The 19,717-nt window shown below is 39.3% G+C and overlaps 1 protein-coding gene across 9 annotated transcripts in view; it reads right to left on the reverse strand.

The window, feature by feature from the left end:
• The window catches only part of tfap2d (transcription factor AP-2 delta (activating enhancer binding protein 2 delta)), a 223,076-nt gene that overhangs the window by 150,626 nt on the left and 52,733 nt on the right, over positions 1-19,717 (reverse strand). For 2 of the 9 annotated variants that reach the window (XM_087297579.1, XM_087297580.1), the window contains exons 4-6: positions 11,179-11,262; positions 10,917-10,979; positions 10,354-10,654 (exon numbers count right to left, since the gene is read on the reverse strand). The gene's annotated coding sequence lies outside the window, so the exon portion shown is untranslated. Of the gene's footprint in view, positions 1-10,353; positions 11,263-19,717 lie in introns of those variants that run through there. The other 7 variants (XM_087297578.1, XM_087297557.1, XM_087297573.1 and 4 more) reach the window with 5 other exon arrangements.

The following is a 19,717-nucleotide window of genomic DNA, read 5'->3' on the forward strand; positions in this document are numbered from 1 at the left end:
ACACCATGTGATAATTACAGGCAGGTGTGTTTGATATGGGTTGCAACTGAAATCTGCAGGAAGGTAGATCTCCAGGAACAGGGTTGGCCACCCCTGATATATGACTATAAAATAAATATAAACATTGTACACTAATCTACCCTATTATAATGTTGTTGTGGGACGATGTGAGAGACAACAGCAGCATGTCCTCAGCTATATATCCAGATATTATTTTTCTTAATTAAAAAAGTTAAAATCCTCTTGTCAATTTCTTATTTAAAAATTCCTAAATGATGTTTAACAGAGCAAGAAATTTCCTATAAAAATCTTATTATTATTTGTTTTATTTCAGCTAGAATAAAAGCAATTTTTAAGCTTTTAAAAACATTTTAAGGTCAATATTATTAGCCTCCTTAAGTAATATCTTTTTCAGTTTTCTACAGAACAAACCATCCTTTTACAATGACTTGCCCAATTACCCTAACTTGCCTAAGTAACCTAGTTAAGCCTTTAAATGTCACTTTAAGCGGAGTACTAGTATCTTGATAAATATCGAGTCAAATATTATTTACTGCCATCATGGCAAAGATAAAATAAATCAGTTATTAGAAACGAGTTATTAAAACTATTATGTTTAGAAATGTTGAGAATAATCTTCTCTCTGTTAAACAGAAATTAGGAAAAAAACATCCAGTGGGGCTAATAATTCAGATTCAACTTGCATGCTGTCTGTCCTAAATAGTATTCAAAAATAGAATTAGTGTCCCAAATCATAGTATTTTGATATGAGTTTTACAGTTGGGATGGTCTACAACCAAGTGCAGATCCATGCTTACTCTGGTTGCATTCCAGTTCAATTTTTTATGCCCTTCAATCGCTAACTTCCCTCCATCTCGTTCCTCAGATGAACATCATTGATTACATTACGCAAGTGTCCACTACTCTTGAATATATAAATGGGTTAAAATGGAATGCCCTAAACCCTTGAGCATTTGGGAATTACACCCAAATTGTGACGTCACAATTGCATTGCATCTGTGACATACAGTTGCCCTCCTGTAAATTTTGTTTTCTTCATGAAATATTTTCCAAATGATGTTTAACAGAGTAAGGAATTTTTAACAGTATTTCCTAAAATATTTTTTTCTTCTAGAGAAAGTCTTATTTGTTTAGTTTCAGCTAGAAAAAAAGCAGTTTCAAAATTTTAAAAACCATTTAAGGTCAATATTATTTTAATTGTCAAAAAACAAATCACTCTCATACAATGGTTGGTCCAATTACCCTAACTTTCCTAATTAACCTAGTTAAGCCATTAAGTTGTATAGAAGTGTCTTAAAAAATAATTAGTAAAATATTATGCACTGTCAACATGGCAAAGATGAAAGAAATCAGTTATGGAAAAAAATCTTCTTTCTCGAACCTGCGGCCTTCCTGCTGTGAAGCGATCGTGCTACCCACTGCGCCATTTATATTTCATCTGCAACAATAATATGAACTTTTATATAGACGTGTTTGGTCATTAACGTCTGAATGCATAATGCTGAGGGGATTTATCTGCAAGAAAAACCCACCAATGACTGCTGCTGCATCTCCTATATGGTAGAGAATTAAAAATCAAACAGATGTCGATGATGTGACAAGATGCAACATATTCAAGCAAAATAATAATCCATAACTCAGGAAGTAGTATGCCTCAAAGTTTGCATATCATAGAACCCAATGTGGGCTCGTGCTTCAATATATGGCAAATTTAAGTGAGTTTTTCCTTTAAACTAACCAAAAAAATGTTCAACAGCTTAATTAGAGTTCACCTGTGGTCAATTTTGTTGATTGGACATGATTTGAAAAGGCATACACCCATGTATATAAGGTCCCAGGGTTGACAATGCATGTCAAAGCACAAACCAAGCATGAAGACAAAGGAATTGTCTGTAGATATCCGAGAAAGGATTGTCTCGAGGCACAAGGCTGGGAAAGGTTACAGAAACATTTCTGCTGCTCTGAAAGTTCCAGTGAGCACAGTGGCGTCCATCATCCGTAAGTGGAAAATGTTTAACCACAAAGACTCTTCCTAGAGCTGGCCGCTATCTAAGCTGAGTGAGTCTCAGGGCCTTAGTCAGGGAGGTAATCAATAACCTGATGGTCACTCTGTCTGAGCTCCAGCGTTCTTCTGTGGAGAGAGGAGAACCTTACAGAAGGTCAACCATCTGTGCAGCAATCCACCAATCAGACCTGTATGGTAGAGTGACCAGACGAAAGCCACTCCCCGCCTGGAACTTATCTAATCACCAGACTAATACCATCTCTATAGTGAAGCATGGTGGTGGCAGCATCATGCTGTGGGGATGTTTTTCAGCAGCAGGAACTGGTAGACTAGTCAGGATAGAGGGAAAGATGAATGCAGCAATGTACAGAGACATCCTGAATGAAAACCTGCTTCAGAACGCTCTTGACCTCAGAGTGGGGCGACGGTTCATCTTCCAGCAGGACAATGATCCAAAGCACACCTCCAAAATATCAATGGAGTGGCTTCACAACAACTCGGTGAATGTCTTTGAGTGGCCCAGCCAGTGCCCAGACCTAAATCCCATTGAACATCTCTGGGGAGATCTTAAAATGGCTGTATACCGTCACTTCCCATCCAACCTGAGCTTGAGAGGTACTGTAAAGAGGAATGGGCAGAAATTCCCAAAGACAGGTGTGCCAAGCTTCTGGCATCATATTCAAAAAGACTCAAGGCTGTAATTGCTGCCAAAGATGCATCAACAAAGCATTGAGCAATGGCTGTGAATACTTCTCTACATACATGTTATGTTTCAGGTTTTTCATTTTAATAAATTTGCAACGATTTCAAAAACTCTTTTTTCACATTGTCATTATGGGGTATTGTGTGTAAAATTTTGAGGAAATAACTGAATTGAATCCATTTTGGAATAAAGCTGAAACATAAAGAAATGTGGAAAAAGTGAAGCACCATGAATACTTTTGGATGCACTGTAAGATATTTTGCTTTCCCCCATTGGCAGATTATTTAGCTTGTTTTAAGAAAAAACTCACTTCATTTTGACATATTATTTCCTAAAACAAGACATTATGTTTTGCTTTTCTAGAAAATGCTTCTTGATTTAAGAGTTTTTACATATTTAGCCAAAAACACAAGACAAAAACTCTAAAAAAAGAAAGTAAGTTTGTGTAGTGTAGGAAAGTGTACGGCCACCAGTTTCCAACATTTTAGTGTATTTTTATATTTTTACACTTGAGAGTAAGTACATGGTGGGTAAATTTAACTCTCATCACTTTGATAATGGAAATAACTCAAATATCTTGCCTATATTAAAATATTTTTGTCCATTTGCTACAATAAAAGCCAACTTACACGAATAACCAGCCAAAAAAAAAAACAACAACAACAACAACAACAACAAAAAAACTGTGCTGCCTTAAAGATAACCTTCGTGATTTATCCATGAAGGCCTCGGTTATGGAGACTGTGGTTGAGAGGAATCTGTTGAAACCGACTAGCTGAATTTCCTACCGATATCCAACCCAGGGAAAACTGACCCAAGGAAGCTAGAGGGGTCAATTTGTGTGTGTCTATGTATGTGTGTGTGAGTGTGTGTGTTTCTGAGCTGTTGCGGACTGGTTAACCCTTAAGTGTTTTGCCCTGAGGACGTCATTAAATGTTCAGCAGCACACCTGGGAGGAGCTGCAGCTAATATGAGCCTGAGAGTCTAAATGCTACACACACACACACATTTATATATATAACTCCAGTCAGGAAGGAGGGTCATATTCATAATTGATGGGTGCTTTTTATTTGAGGTACCGTGGGACACGGGACTGCAGCCTAATTTGATGAGAAATCGTTTTTTAAGGTTGTTACTTTTTTTTGACACGTCTGCTTTGAGCCTCCTGCCTCCCTCTCAACTCAAACCGCACTCCGCTCTGATGGAGGAATTAAAGATACATGTGAGAATAAATCTTACATGCTGGAGAGAACAGTGCAATATAGCGCATGAAGGTGTGTGTGCGCATTTCGGTGGAAGGGGCCAAAACATTCCCTAAAACAACCTAAAAAGTGGAAGCCGTAGGAAATCTGCTGCAACATAAGGAAATTCAATTAAAGCCAGTGATTTATTATTCATATTATTGTTTGTGGTGGTGTTAATTAAAGTTAAAGAAACTGTAAATTATGCGCTTGTGCTCATTATGATAATGATACATGCAGAGCGAGTGTCTGCTGAGGGAGGGTTCAGACCTTGACTCCACAATCACAGCATCTGAATGTCTAATATAGTGCATTAAAACACATGGCTTTTTTTTTCAGAAAAATTTCCAGTTCCACAAAGCTGTTTTGAATAGTTGCCATGCCTCTTATGCAAAGTTCACACTGCATGTTTTAGCTCAGATTTTCACTTGACAACAGATTTTTTTAATTGATGTCAAATGGCCAAAATAAGATCTGGGAGTCAATAAAAAAAATCTAAATCTATTCCTCTATTCTAAGATGTTGGAAATCAAGAGTCAATTCCAAAGTTCAGAATCAATTCCATAATGGCAATTCCATTATTAGATACACCTTTCTAGTACTGGGTTGGACCCACTATTGCTTTCAGAACTGCTTTAATCCTTCATATCACAGGTTCAACAAGGTACTGGAAATATTCCTCAGAGACTTTGGTTCATGTGGACATGATTGCATTACGCAGTTGCTGCAGATTTGTCGGCTGCACATCCATGATGCAAATCTCCCGTATCACCACATCCCAAAAGAGCACTATCTGCTTGTTAAGTGGTGACGTGTTTGTGACGTGTGTAATACTGTTTCCGGGTCCAAGCCGCCACTCATTTGAGTTGAGAAATCATTAGTTTATGATCACTTTTTATTCATATCACACATTAAAGTTAATTTTATATAAAGTCATAGTGTACACAACAATCTCCGGGCTTGCTGCATAACAAATACCAAAATTTGAACAATTTATAAAAAAATGAATCACTTTCTGGCCATTGGATATTAGGCACGGGCATATATATTGCGATTGTGACTTTCGAAAGTATTAAATCGCTTTGTAAACGTTTATTATTACCATTTCATGAATCTCCCCAGTCAGTTGAATAGAGCGCTTGGACTCGGAAGCCGCTCCGCGTGATCTCACACTTAACAAGCGGATTGGATTGAGCTCTGGTGACTGTGGAGGCCATTTGAGTACAGTGAACTCATTGTCATGTTCAAGAAACCAGTCTGAGATGATTTTTATGACATAGTGCGTTATCCTGCTGGAAGTAGCCATCAGAAGATGGGTACATTGTGATCATAAAAGGGATGGACATGGTCAGCATCAATACTCAGGTAGGCTGTGGCGTTGACACGATGCTCAATTGGTACTAATGGACCCAAAGTGTGCCAAGAAAATATACCCAAAACCATTACACCACCAACACCAGCCTAAACCGTTGATACAAGGCAGGATGAATCCATGTTTTTATGTTGTTGATGCCATATTCAGACCCGACCATCCGAATGTTGCTGCTGAAATCGAGACTCATCAGATCAGGCAATGTTTTTCCCAATCTTCTATTGTCCAATTTTGATGAGCCTGTGTAAATTGTAGTCTTAGTTTCCTGTTATTAGCTGACAGGAGTGGCACCCGGTGTGGTCTTCTGCTGCTGTAGCCCATCTGCATCAAGGTTGGATGTGTTGTGTGTTCAGAGATGCTCTTCTGCAGACCTCGGTTGTACATGTGGTTATTTGAGTTACTGTTGCTTTTCTATCAACTGGAACAAGTCTGGCCATTCTCCTCTGACCTCTTGCATCAACAAGGCATTTGCGCCCACAGAACTGCCGCTCACTGGATATTTTCTCTTTTCCAAACCTTTCTCTGCAAACCCTAGAGATGGTTGTGCTTGAAAATCACAGTAAATCAGCAGTTTCTGAAATACTCAGACCAGCCCGTCTGGCTCCAACAACCATGCAGATCTTCTCGACTATGTCTACATGCCTAAATGCATTGAGTTGCTGCCATTTGACTGGCTGATTATAAATTTGCGTGAATGAGCTGTTGGACAGGTGTACCTAGTAAAGTGGCCGGTGAGGGTATATATGTCATATATGCAACATATATCATATATTTTGAAGTATTGCAAGAACAAATGATGATAGAGTCCAGTGGGCAAATTTGGCCAGGATGCCAGAGTTAAACACCTACTCTTTTTGAAGGACATCCTGGGATTTTTAACATCAGAAAGCGTCAGGACCTCCGTTTAACATCTCATTCAAAAGAAGGCGCTCACTGAGCAGTATAGAGTCCCCATCAATATACTGGGGCGTTAGGACTCACGCAGACCACAGGTTAAGCGCCCCCTGCTGGTTTTACTAACATCACTTCTAGCAGTAACCCAGCTTTCCCATGTGGTCTTCCATCCAGACCGGGTGCAGCCCTGCTTAGCTTCAATGGGCGACCATGTGAGAGTTGCAGAGAGCTAGCTGCTGGTGTTTCTGGAGCAACATAGATGTTAATCCAGGATCGCATCGTACTTGTTTAAATCATGACATGCACAAGTTACCGTTTCCAGTGTCATGCGAGAGCTATGGTAAAAAATCATATGAAAATCGATTCTGTGTTGATTCTAAGATGATTAAAACGATTCTCTTTTGAATCAATTCTGAGCTTAGTTTTGAATAGCAGACAGCACTCTAGGCTAGTTTTAACAGCACTCTTGGCTATTACTAATTCCTAAAATGAATAGTTAAGCTTCCGAAGGGTTAACGCAAATTACAAGAGTTCAAAATGAGCTTTGTTTACATGAATCTTGTAAAATAAAAGTCAATTTATTGTTAGCTTGGCACGGGATTAAAAAGTAGGCTACAAATGGTATTAGCAATAGCAATGTCATTGGTTAAATTTTTTCCCCCTAGTCTTTTAAAAAAGTGTGGTTTTTAGGTAAATGAAAGTTTGTGTCAAAGTTTAACACCAATGAGGTTGTTTAAATCTAATTAGGAGCAAAAGATGTTAGTCTTTACAAGCCCCACTGTTTACTAAATAATGAGTGCATGTGTTTATTGGATTGATTTACAGCTAAATCAATTCTTCTTTCTCTACAGTGCATTTTGTTTTCCTGGAGAGTGAATAAACATCATCATCCCCAAAATAAAACTGTCTAAAGACTGAAGCATATCAAGATGTGAATTAAAAGAGAGCTGAGATTTCCTCTGGAGAGAGACTTTGCTGTTGGTCTGTCCATCAATATTTAAGATCTCTGTAATCGACAGTCAAAAAGATTTGAAGTTTAAAATCAGCCCTGGTGGTTTGAGGAAATGCTGTGTTTATCTTGTAAAAACGACCTGCTTAAGATCCAGTGATCCAGTGAAGTTTCACAGGAGCAATTTAGGGCTAGTAATCAGGTATATTGGTTAAATAATGATGTGATTTGAAACAGATCATGTCAATAGGTGATTGTTTTTGTGATTTGGTACAAAAGTAGCATCCAAGAAAGGTCTAGTCCTTTAGGAGCAAAGATGGGCTGAGGTTCACCAGTTTACCAATAAATACGTGAGAAAATTATTGAAATGTTCAAAAACACTGTCTTTAAAAAAAAGATAGGATGACATTTGGATCTTTCACCTTCAATAGTGCATAACATCATTAAAAGATTCAAGAAATCTGGAGGAATTTCAGTGTGTAAAGGACAAGGAGCGAAGAAGAAAAGGATCATCCACACTGCTACCAGCAACAAGGTCAAAAGCCAGGGTCTGTCATGGTATGGGGTTGAGTCAGTGCCCTTGGTAAAGGTAACTTGTGATGGCACCATTAATGCTGAAAGGTAGAGATTTTTGGGCACATCATGCTGCCTTCTTTTCCAGGGATGTCCATGAATATTTGAACAATGCAAAACCACATTCTGCAAAGTCCTGGCTGTTGCAGAAGAGGATACAGGGGTAACACTTTATTTTGAAAGGCCATTTCTGTATTAGTTAGTCTGCTTAATATCTGTTGACACTGTTCCTTTAACAGACATTTAACTGACAATAAGAAACTTTGCAAATACATGTCAACTTACACTAACACTAACCTCAACCCTAACCCCAACCTAACAGACTACTTATAATCTAAGAATGTTGGCATGTAGATGCAATGTAATTTAAATTCAACAAATGGACCATCAAAATAAAGTGTGACTGATATAGGTACTTGACTGGCCTGCCTGCAGTCCTGACCTGGACTCTCTTCAATAGAGAATGTGTGGCACATTTTGAAGCGCAAAATGCGACAACAAAGACCCAATACTGATGCCTACCTTAAGACTTGTTTGCAGGAAGAATGGGCAAAATGACACCTGAAACATTTCATCTGGTGTTTCCAGTCACTAAGTGAAGTTTATGTATAAAAAAAATTTCGAGAGGATCACATGCTTATGATTGCTAACGGCTGGATCCGCATTATCCAATTCACTACGCTCCAATCAGATGACTCCTAAACTACTATAAATACCCTGGGTTTCATTCCACTGCTATCTTCGTTTTGAAGAGTCCCCCCTTCCATCCCTACTCCTTCTTCTTAGATGGGTGACATGGTGGCCCAGTGCGTAGCACTGTTGCCTCACAGCAAGAATGTCTCTGGTTCCAGGCTTTACCAAACCAGCAGACATTTCTGTGTGGAGTTTGCACTTCTCCCCGTGCTCACGTGGGTTTCCCCCGGGTTTCCCGGTTTCCTCCCACCGCCTAAAAACATGCAATTAAGTTAATTGAATAATCCAAATTAATCCAAATAACATAGATATGCTTCTAGTTCGTAGTTATCTTTAAGAGCAATCACTTACTGTTCATTGGTTACTACAGCAGGGGAGTTCTCGAGATCTACCTGAGCTCAAACTCCCCTCCCGCCTTGCAACGGGAGGGAGCCCTGGGCTCGAGGATCTCATGAGCTCAGGGCTCTCTCCCGGGACAGCATGCCAAACAAGCTTTTATAATTCATCATTAGCTAAGTGTGAACTCTTGAAACGTCTTTATAGTGTTGTGAAATGGAATGGCAACATTACAAAGTGGTAAATGCTCTGCTGCTCCAACTTTATTTGAAATGTGTTGCAAGAACCAGAATTGTAATACATATTTATTTTGAATATAGATAAATAATTATTTATATTATGTGAAATTAGTAAATGTGGAAGTAAAAGTGAAAGTAGTATGCTATAGATCTGAAGAAAACCAGAAAAGCAATATGGCATTCGCAATTGATTTATATAAGAAATCTAAAGATACAGTAAATCAAACTAATTTTAGATATGCTATTTAAATCCTTTAAGAAGAATACGCTACCTATGTCTATAAGTGAGGATATGATAATTTTGCTGCCTAAACCAGAAAATCCAAATAAATGTGTATTATATTTAGTATATTTAGTGTAGTATATTAATACAGTATTGAATTTTAAGCCTTAAAGATTTTTGTGAACTTTTCTCCAGCTTGAAAAATTAATTTAATTGAAAAAAGGGTCATGGCGAAGCAGTATGCGCAGTATGTAGTGCTGTCTCCTCACAGCAAGAAGGTCGCTGGTTCGAGCCTCGGCTCAGTTGGCATTTCTGTATGGAATTTGCATGTTCTCCCTGCGTTCGCGTGGGTTTCCTCCCGGTGCTCCGGTTTCCCCCAAAGATATGCAGGTGAATTGGATAGGCTAAATTGTCCGTAGTGTGTGTGTGTGAATGTGTGTGTGGATGTTTCCTAGAGAGAAACAAGAAGGTCGCTTGGGTTACGGCTGGAAGGGCATCTGCTGCGTAAAAAAACTTGCTGGATAAGTTGGCGGTTCATTCCGCTTTGGCGACCCTGGACTAATAAAGGGACTAAGCATGAATGAATGAATGAATGAATAAATGAATGAAAAAAGGTCATTTTGACCACCACACAAACAGAACCAAAGAGTTGAATAATAAATAAAGTGCTTTAAAGGCACAGTATGTCATGTTCACCACTAGAGGGCATGTATTTACAACAAACAAAGGTTTATTTTGATGACAATTTGAAATAATGTAAGTACGTAAGGAAATTAACACTGTTTTGTTGTTGTTTTTTTTGTGTTATGAATGAATATATCTTACATATTGTTCATTTAACCATCTACTCTTTAAATATCTGTAAAACATACTACCAGTAGCAATGCATGTTGCTCAACAAAATCAGACTTCACCACAAAAACACTTTTCAAAACTTCTCGCAGCCAAAAGTCACACCAAACCGTCAATATCATGTCTATACGAGCTATTCATAAGGCCTCATGAAAGATGGATATATTTAGTGCCTTATAAATACTTCTGAAGCCTGTGCTAAGGGTGTATAATGATGTTTACAACAGGCGTATTAAAACTGCATGCGCTCACCTGTGTTAGCAGAGGCCAGTCCCTCTTCCCTTAGGCAGGTTACGGTTCTCGCTCTCCGAATGGCCCGAGGCTTCGGTTCTAACACACTCATCCAGACAGATCTCCTCTCCTTCAGTTCAGCTCTCCCTCTACTGCAGTCTGAGGCTCTTCATCTCGCTCCTTCTCTGCCTTTGTTTTCTTTAGAACCAATTATAGCTTCTTTTCAAGCTATTATTGCGTGTTGTCTCATCCCTCGACCACCGCCGTCCCCTCAGGTCCAATGGCATGCTAACGGCCGCAGTGATTATGTAAAGACTGATACCTGGAAGGAGTGGACATCTTTAAATAACCTAATCAAAAGCAACTGATTAGCTACTAAGTACTGACTAACTCATGAGGAAATGTAACTATTTTACATATTGTTAGAAAAGTCTGTGTGGGTCCAAACGCCCCAGTACAGTAAAGGGGATTCTATACTGCTCAGTGAACGTTGTCTTTCGAATGAGTAATAAAGCATCATTATTGGCTTCATTACTCTGTCTCCTCTTCACTAATCAGCTTGTGTGTGGTGTGCGTTCTGGCACAATATGGCTGCCGTTGTGTAATCCAGGTAAATGCTGCACACTGGTGTTGGATGAGGAGATTCCCTGCAAAAATGTGTAAAGCGATTTGAGTGTCCAGAAAAGCCAACACAGGCTCATTCTGAAAACGTAGTCCTGTAGACGTTTCTGGAGACCGCAAATTATGTAGCTGGAAGTACATATGGCTGCATTTCTTTTTTTTTTAGGGGAACGCTACGGGTGGTATGACGCCATTTCTTTTGGCGCTTACTGGCTAATCGCTTACCTCCATGTGGAGAGCTTACCCGGTGCAACCAGTTTGTCCAGTTAGCTCGTAGTGTACGCCGGTTGACTTGAAACGCATAGAGGACTTCATGATGACGACCAGGTTCGAGTCCGGGAAAAAGCGGTTCCAGAAATCAGGGAAGAAATAACAGAATGCAAAAAATAAAATGTGGTAAAATCCAAAACTATATGGGTATAATCAAAACTGGTATAAATCAGACGAGGGCTTTTCTTTTTCTGGACGGCTTTTGTAAACCATCGGTTGGGTTTAGGGGAAGTAAGTGGGTGGGCGGGTCAATCGGTAAAATTGGTTAGGTTTAGGGAAGGAGGAGGGTGGGTCAGTCGATTGGCCTGTTGGCCAGTCAATCATTCAGTCATTCAGTCGGGCGACAGCGGCCTCGGGTTTACGCGAGAACATCGCGGGCGCTAACGGCACTTGCGAGAGCCTCTCGACGGATTGGTGAAAACAAAAACTGCAAATATACGTACTTCCCGCGACGTATTTCGCAGTCTCCAGAAACGTCCATAGGACTATGGGAGCCTGCCCCCTCACCCCCGTCTCTCTCTTTCTCTCTTTCTCCCGATTTGTCCTCCATCACAGGGATTGGCTGGAGTGATGTTGGGCTTCTTTTTTAAATTGGAACAGTCCGGGAGAGCGGAGAGGGAGTGAGACGAAAAAAAATTATCTTACGACCCTGCTCTAGGTCAAGGACGTAACATAAATTGGGGGCTCGTCCGGGATCAGAGGCATAGTGCCAACCAGCAAAAGACTTTGTGCTGCTCCCGTGTTTTTGCTAATCTGGTAAACATTTCATGAAATATCTGTTCAGCATTAAAGATTACATTCATTTATTCATTTTCCTTCGGCTTAGTCGCTTATTTATCAGGGGTCACCACTGCAGAATGAACCGCCAACATTTCCAGCATATGTTTTACGCAGCGGATGCTCTTTCAGCCACAACCCAGTACTGGAAAAATCCATTTACACTCACATTCACACACTGGCAATTTGGTTAATCCAATTCACCCACAGTACATGTTTCTAGAATGTGATGGAAACCGGAGCACCCGGAGGAAACCCACACCAACACAGGGAGAACATGCAAACTCCACACAGAAATGCCAACTGACCCAGCCAAGACTCAAACCAGCAACCTTCTTGCTTTGAGGCAACAGTGCTAACCACTGAGCCACCTTGCCACCTAAAGGGTACATATTCATTCATTCATTCATTTTCTTTTCAGCCTAGTCGCTTCATTAATCTGGGGTCACCACAGCATAATGAACCGCCAACTATTCCAACATATGTTTTATGCAGCGGATGCCCTTCCAGCCACAACCCAGTACTGGGAAACATCCATGCACACTCACATTCACACACACACACTCATACACTACAGCCAATTTAGTTCATTTAATTCACCTACAGCACATGTGTTTGGACTGTGAGGGAAACCAGAGCACCCGGAGGAAACCCACGCCAACAAAGGAAGAACAAGCAAACTCCACACAGAAATACTAACTAGCCTAGCAGAAATACAAACCAGCAACCTTCTTGCTGTGAGGCAACAGTGCTACCCACTGTGCCACAGCGTTGCCATTAAATGGTACATATTTTTAATTTAAATGTTTATATTAGTACCTAAAGTGCTCATATTAAAACCTACAGTAAATGGTCTATACTAAAGTCAGAGATGTATTTGTGTCCTTGTAAAAAATGTATTGCATAATAAATGTTTTAAAATAAGAGAGAAATAGATTGACTCTTGTTTAGATTTAATTTTTCTAGTTTATGAAGTGAAACATCAAATGCTAATGTTAGCGGCTGTGCATCTGTTGCAGCCAAATTCATTTCTGAACTGCTCATTCTCAGAAAAGCAGCCGCTTTGATCATCATATTCAGGAGTTGTCAGCACAGCAAAATAATATAGCATTTTTAATGTGTTGGTTAATGCTTGTGCTGTTTTGATGTGGTCTGGAGGGCAATGACTTTAAAAATATCTTGCATCAGATCTTGTTACAAATATGATTTCGTAAATCAACTCCATATCAAATTAGAACAATCAGAAAAACTTGTGGATCGAATGATGTTAAATTAGATGAGCTTTTACTTGAAATAAAATAATTGTTTTTAATACTTTAGTACATTTAACTTATTCTAATAAAATAACTAAATCTAAAGTAAAAACTATGGTATACATGATTCATATTAATATTAATTTTGACCTGTAAAACTGAAAAAATAAACCTGAAAAAATAAATAAATAAATAAGATATATATATATATATATATATATATATATATATATATATATATATATATATATATATATATATATATATATATATATATATATATATATATATATATATATATACAGTCGAAACCAGAAGTTTACATACACTCTAATAAAATTAACATAACTATTTTTTTTTAAAATGCCAGAATAATGAGAGAATTCTTTATTGAGTGTTTTTTTATTATTAATTTCTAGTTTTTTATTATCTAGTTATTAATTTCTTATTTTATTAATACATTTTCTCAAAAGTTTACAAAAAAAAGAGAATTTCTCAAAAGTCTACATACTTTTTCTTGGTATTTTTATAGCTTTGCTATTAAACTGAATAAATTTAGTCAAATGTTTTGGCCATCCTTCCACAAGCTTCTCACAATAGTTTGAAGGAATTTTGGTCTATTCCTCTTGACAGAACTGGTGTAACTGATTCAGATTTGTAGGCTGTATTGCAGGCACAAGCTTTTTCAACTCTGCCCACAATTTTTCTACAGGATTGAGCTCAGGGCTTTGTGATGGCCACTCCAAAACCTGCACTCTGTTGTGCTCAAAGCACATTTTAACTAATCTGGCAGTATGCTTACGGTAATGGTCTGTTTGGAAGACCCATTTGTGGCCAAGTTTTAATTTCCTGGCTGATGTCTTGAGACGTTGCTTCAGTATTTCTACATAATGTTCTTTCTTCATGATGCCATCTATGCTGTGAAGTGGACCAGTCCCTCCTGCAGCAAAATAGCCCCACAACATGATGCTGCCGCCCCCATACTTCATAGTTATGATGGTGTTCCTAGGCTTGCTTCTCCTTTGTCCTCCTATTGTAACACTGGTCATTATGACCAAACAGTTCAATCTTAGTTCCATCAGACCACAAAACAAGTCTCCAAAAAAGTCTTTTCCCCATGTAATTTAGCAAATTGTAATCTGGCTGTTTTGTTGATTCTGGCTTGTTGATTTTCCCATGTTGTCACACAAGGAAGCAGTGTGTTTGAGGTTTTCCTTTAATACTCTTCTACAGTTGTGCCTCCTGTTAACTCAAATGTTGTCAATTAGCCAATCAGAAACTTACAAAAGCTTGACATCATCATCTGAGCTTATTCAGAGGCATAATAATCTAATTGTATAAAAACGTACAAAGAAGGTACACATTTGTACTTGAAGGGTCCATATTGGTACCTCAGAAGTATATATTACTACCTACAAATTTTAAGAGGAACACTTTTGTACTTTTTAGGTACCCATATGTACCCTTGAGGTATTAATATGGACCTTTTAGGTACAAATTTGTACCTTTTGAAAAAGATTTACCTTTTGCATACCTCTATCTCTGAGAGTGTATGGAAGAAATGACTAGGAATAATAAACCGCAGAAAATGGTCAAACTACTTGCTGTACAAACAAGTCTTTGCATGACCATACTGACTAAGCAGAACCATATAATAAAAAAATATCAGTTTGCAACATCAAGCAGCAGAACGAGCTGTTTTTAACATCTAAAAATAAATAGAAGTAAATGAGACCGAAAGTCTCAAGTCAAAAAGATTCAAAAGGCTGCGTCTGCTCATACGCAAGGAATAGGGTGAATAGGTGAATTGAATTAACTAAATTGTCTGTAGTGTATTAGTGTGAATGAGTGTGTTTATGGGTGTTTCCCAATACTGGTTTGTGGTTGGAAGGGCTTCAGCTGCGTTAAACATATGCTGGAATAGTTGGTAATTCATTCCGCTGTGGCGACCCCTGATAAATAAGAGGAAAATGAGTAAATGAATAGGGACAACATGAAGAAATTGTGTGAAAGCCCGCATTCTTACAGTGTACTTTATATACTTTGAAATGTTGAGAATGTGACAGTTTTCCAGCCTCAGCAGTGCTAGCTATCATTGACAGAAGCGCTACAAACACCCGCTTTACTTTAGGATCATACGCGGCTTTAGGGCACGAGGCCTGACGGGTCACGATCCCAACATCCCGCTCTCGGCGATCCCAGATCCAGAAACACTCACTTCAGACGCCAGTCTTGTCTCTTCCCTTGCACTGGCATATGATGCTAAGGGGCTAATCCACGTATTAAAGCTAATTTATGGAGATCCGGTAAGCACTGCCTTTAAACATGCAGTCAAATTAATATTCAAATGTAATTCCTCACCTAAAGAAATAAAACATGCTAATGGCATACTAATTTAGTTGCAGCTGCCGTAGCTCAGAGGCTGATGGTCTGATTTCTCAAGGCCGAGTATTTAACACCGCAGCCGGAGAGTAAAGCGAGGAGTTTTCATCCCGCAAATGAATTAGTAAACAGCGAGGCCGTGTTTGTTGAAGATGTTTTTTCCTGTCAGATAGTTTGTTCATTACAGCGTTCGTCCTCTCGAGCCAGAAAAAAAAAAGAGGTCACGTTTTAACTTCAACCTCGTGTCATGCTGGGAAATGTTTTTTTTATGCAAACTTGATTTAATTACGACTTATATAGGGATGGATGTGCGGAGTAAAACCCAAACCGCGAGGATTGGCGGGAAAGTTTGGCGCATTATTAACCGTCACCACCTGTGGCTGTTTTTTCCCCCCCCTCCATATCGGCTGCTTTCACGCGCTTCTGCGGGGGATGATGAATAAAAACAAACGAAATATGAAAATATAGACATTGGTTTGTCATTGTGTGCTGTCCTCCAGGGGGGTGAAATCTATTTGCATATTCATATTTTCGACCGGATACATGAATAATTTCCCGCTCTCTCTCCAAAGGTTATGCCTCATTAATTAAAGCCCAACAATTACAGGGAATATTTTCTATTATTAATTGTGTTTTTTAATGTGTGTGTGGCGCCGCATGGAGCTGTTATAATTTATAACTGACCTGAACTCGTCTTTCTAGTTTCCACCCGGTTACCACTGAAAGCCAGTTCACCTTGGGCAATGACAATCTCCAGCTTAACCTCTCAAAGAGCCGCCACAGGGCAGTTCCTCCAGCCCAACAAACAGCTCCTCCTAGATCTTCCGCAGGGAATTGACTCTGCACAAATGAATCGGACCAGAGAACGAGTGCTTACATGAGCTCTCGAAGAGCAGCCGGTTAAACAATCCATTTATGTCAACTAGAAACAGATTGAGGGACGATTCTGCTGCTGAGGTGAGCAAATCGCCAGCATTCATAATCACAAATGCATTCAAAGGTAAAACGTGTCATTTTCCCCAACCTAGAGGGTCAGCTAAAAATAAGCCACGACCATAAGCTCACGCTATTGGTTGATGAGGTAAATGACATATTCTTATTTCTGTTGGAAAAAATTATTTGTTGCAAGTACAAAATATGCAGTGTTGGGTAAAGTTACTTTTAAAAGTGATATAAATGAGTTACTTTTTAAAGAAAGTAATGTGTTGTGGTGTTTTACAGGTGTTTTTTTTTTTTTTTTTAGGGCACCTATTATACACCTTTTCAAGATTTAAAATAAGTCATTTGTATCTCCAGAATGTGTCTGTAAAGTTTCCGATCAAAACACTCATCAGATTATTAAGTATATGCTTCAGAATATTGAAATTTACTGCTCTGAACACAATGTAGGTGTTTTTGTTGTCTGTGCCTTAGGCCCCGTTTACACTAAGTGAAGTTTATTCATAAACTAATTTCGAGAGGATCACGTGCTTATGATTGATTTGGCTGGCCTCGAATCAAGCTAATGTACGAACCACCAATCAGACTATTCATAACCAGGTATAAATAACCAAACACCTTACCTTTAGTCATCTTCGTCTTGAAGAATCCCCCCTTCCACCCCATCTCCTCCTCTTTTGTCTACAGGGCAGCACGGCGGCCCAGTGGCTAGCACTGCGGCCTCACAGCAAAATGCCTCTGGTTCGGGCATCTACCCAAATGGTCAGCATTTTCGTGTGGAGTTCATGTTCTCCCCGTGCTTGCGTGGGCTTTCCCCGGGTCCTCCGTTTTCCTCCCACACTCCCAAAAACATGACACTTAAGTAAATTGACTAAACCAAATTAGCACCAAATTCGATTCAATTCTGTCAGCAACGCATCCCCTTACCAACCCTCACGCAGCAGGAGGGGGGGGGGGGGGGTTCTCGAGATCTACCCAAGCTCAAACTCCCCTCTCGACCTGCAACAGGAGGGAGCCCCGGGCTCGAGGCTCTCATGAGCTCGGGGCTCTCTCCCGGGACAGCATGCCAAACTAGCTTATTACCAATCATCAGCTAAGTGTAAACTCTTGAATGCGTTTTCGTTTTAAAACACATACATTTTGCTACGATTACGCCATCCGTCCACACTACGGAGTTTTCGAGCGCCAAAAACTGAGCGTTTTGAAAACGCTGGAGAGGCTGTTTTCATTCTAAAACGCTGCTGCTCCGTCTCAGTGTGGATGGGGGAAAACTGAGACATCTGAGAGCCAGGGCTGCCGACATTCACCTCTCTGATTAGGGCTTTTCCTCAATATTAAGTAGCCCACACACAGTTCAGTCCCACATCCTCTCCTTGTAAGTTTAGACTTCGCAAGTTTGATATGGAAAACTGACTCCTGAGGACACGTCCGGTAAATCTTCAAAAGATACAGTGTGTTTTATAACTTCATTCACATCACCCTGGCTGCGTTGTTTCACTTTCTTAACAATAAAATAAAAACAAGATTTAAGGAACTGCCTATTTTCATTTTGATATTAGCAACTTAACAGACAGCAGAAATGTTGAGGCGTTGAGCAGCATATATGAGCGTCATCTTCACTGTGCATATTTATAACAAAACGGTGACTATCCTGTCACAAAATGCGGCGAAAATTCAACACAATGGTCTGTAATAGTTTGATTGCGGTGTTTTCATGTTTACACTCAGAGAGCAGCATTTACAGCGGATCTTTCAGTACATAATATTGTAGTCATATTAATGTACTGTAAACTAAGTAAGTTAGAAATTATTTGACTACGGTCTGTTTCTAAACACTAAAAGAGTACTGTTGACGATACGAACTAACTTTGCCATCTGAATGAACAAAGAAAGGGCACTGATCACACACACCAAATCTGTAGAGACAGGACAATCAACACCAACTGGAGCCGCCTCTTTTTTAAAAGGAGACGAGCAGGAAATCCGGATTTCACCATTTTCAGGTGCAAAAGCTCTTGAGTAAAAAATGTTACGTACAAACATATTTCTGCCGCGTGTACTATAATCCACACGTGAGTCCAGCATGGCTGGAAAATAAAAACAAAACCTTCACTGCAGCACATTATAAAAGCAACACTGATGACCCATATCTCCATACAATTCTTCTTCTGCCACTTGTTTTGGCAACACAACATGTCGTCTCTGCCATCTGAACACTGTTTCAGGTAAAACAGTCTTCAAAGCTATCATGCATATTAATAACGTTGCACCTCATACACAATAGAGCGCCCTGATTGGTTGGAACCAAGTCTTTCTCATGAATAAATGCACACTCAGAGACGTCACGAAGTACTCCCAGGTACAGATGCCCAGTCTACATGCTGAAATACATGCAAGGATCTTATCGGCGTGACGCAGCTTCAAAAATTCGTTTCAAACCGGAAGAACGAATTTGTTCAAAGTAACGCAAAAACAACCTATTTTCACTTTTTTGTAAAATGTATGTGTCCTAATAGTTTTTTTAGTAGCGTGGGACACATATACGAGTGTCAACAGCTCAAAAAATGTGTTTTAGTGTTTTGTGACCCTTTAAATGCTAGTTCCCACAGGCTTGTCAGAGTGTCTCTGTCCCTGTCACATAAACAGCACAGTGACAGACATGAAGGAAGCAGATCTCACGTAAAGTTTGTGAGAAATACTGAAGTAAGAACTTTCCCAATGATTATTTGATGTATTTTTTGTGGAGTTAATTCAAGCCTTTCTGCAACGATGAGTCACACACAATGTCATTACAAAGTTCATGCACACTTAGCAGACACACACATACAGCACACACGTGTTTAACTTTGCACTGTTTTTGCATAGCAAATGTAACAGGATACACGTTAATATCCACTGCTGTATGGATATCCGTTGTGTTAATGTACAAAATAAATCTGATTTAACGTTTACAACCCAGGACTGAAGCGTCTGCTTTTATAATTATGCTGATATGCGGCTGTGGTGATTAAGAAGGTAAAATCGCTGTAATTCATTACAATTAAAAACGTTTTAAATTTGTGAAACTCCTTCTTGATCACATTTGACGATGATTGATGATCACAGAGAGCTGAAGAGATCTTTTAATCTCAGTGGCTTTGTAC

This window comes from Danio rerio, chromosome 20 (genome assembly GCF_052040795.2).
Source record: "Danio rerio strain M-AB ecotype USA chromosome 20, GRCz13ab, whole genome shotgun sequence".
Lineage (NCBI taxonomy): Eukaryota > Metazoa > Chordata > Actinopteri > Cypriniformes > Danionidae > Danio > Danio rerio.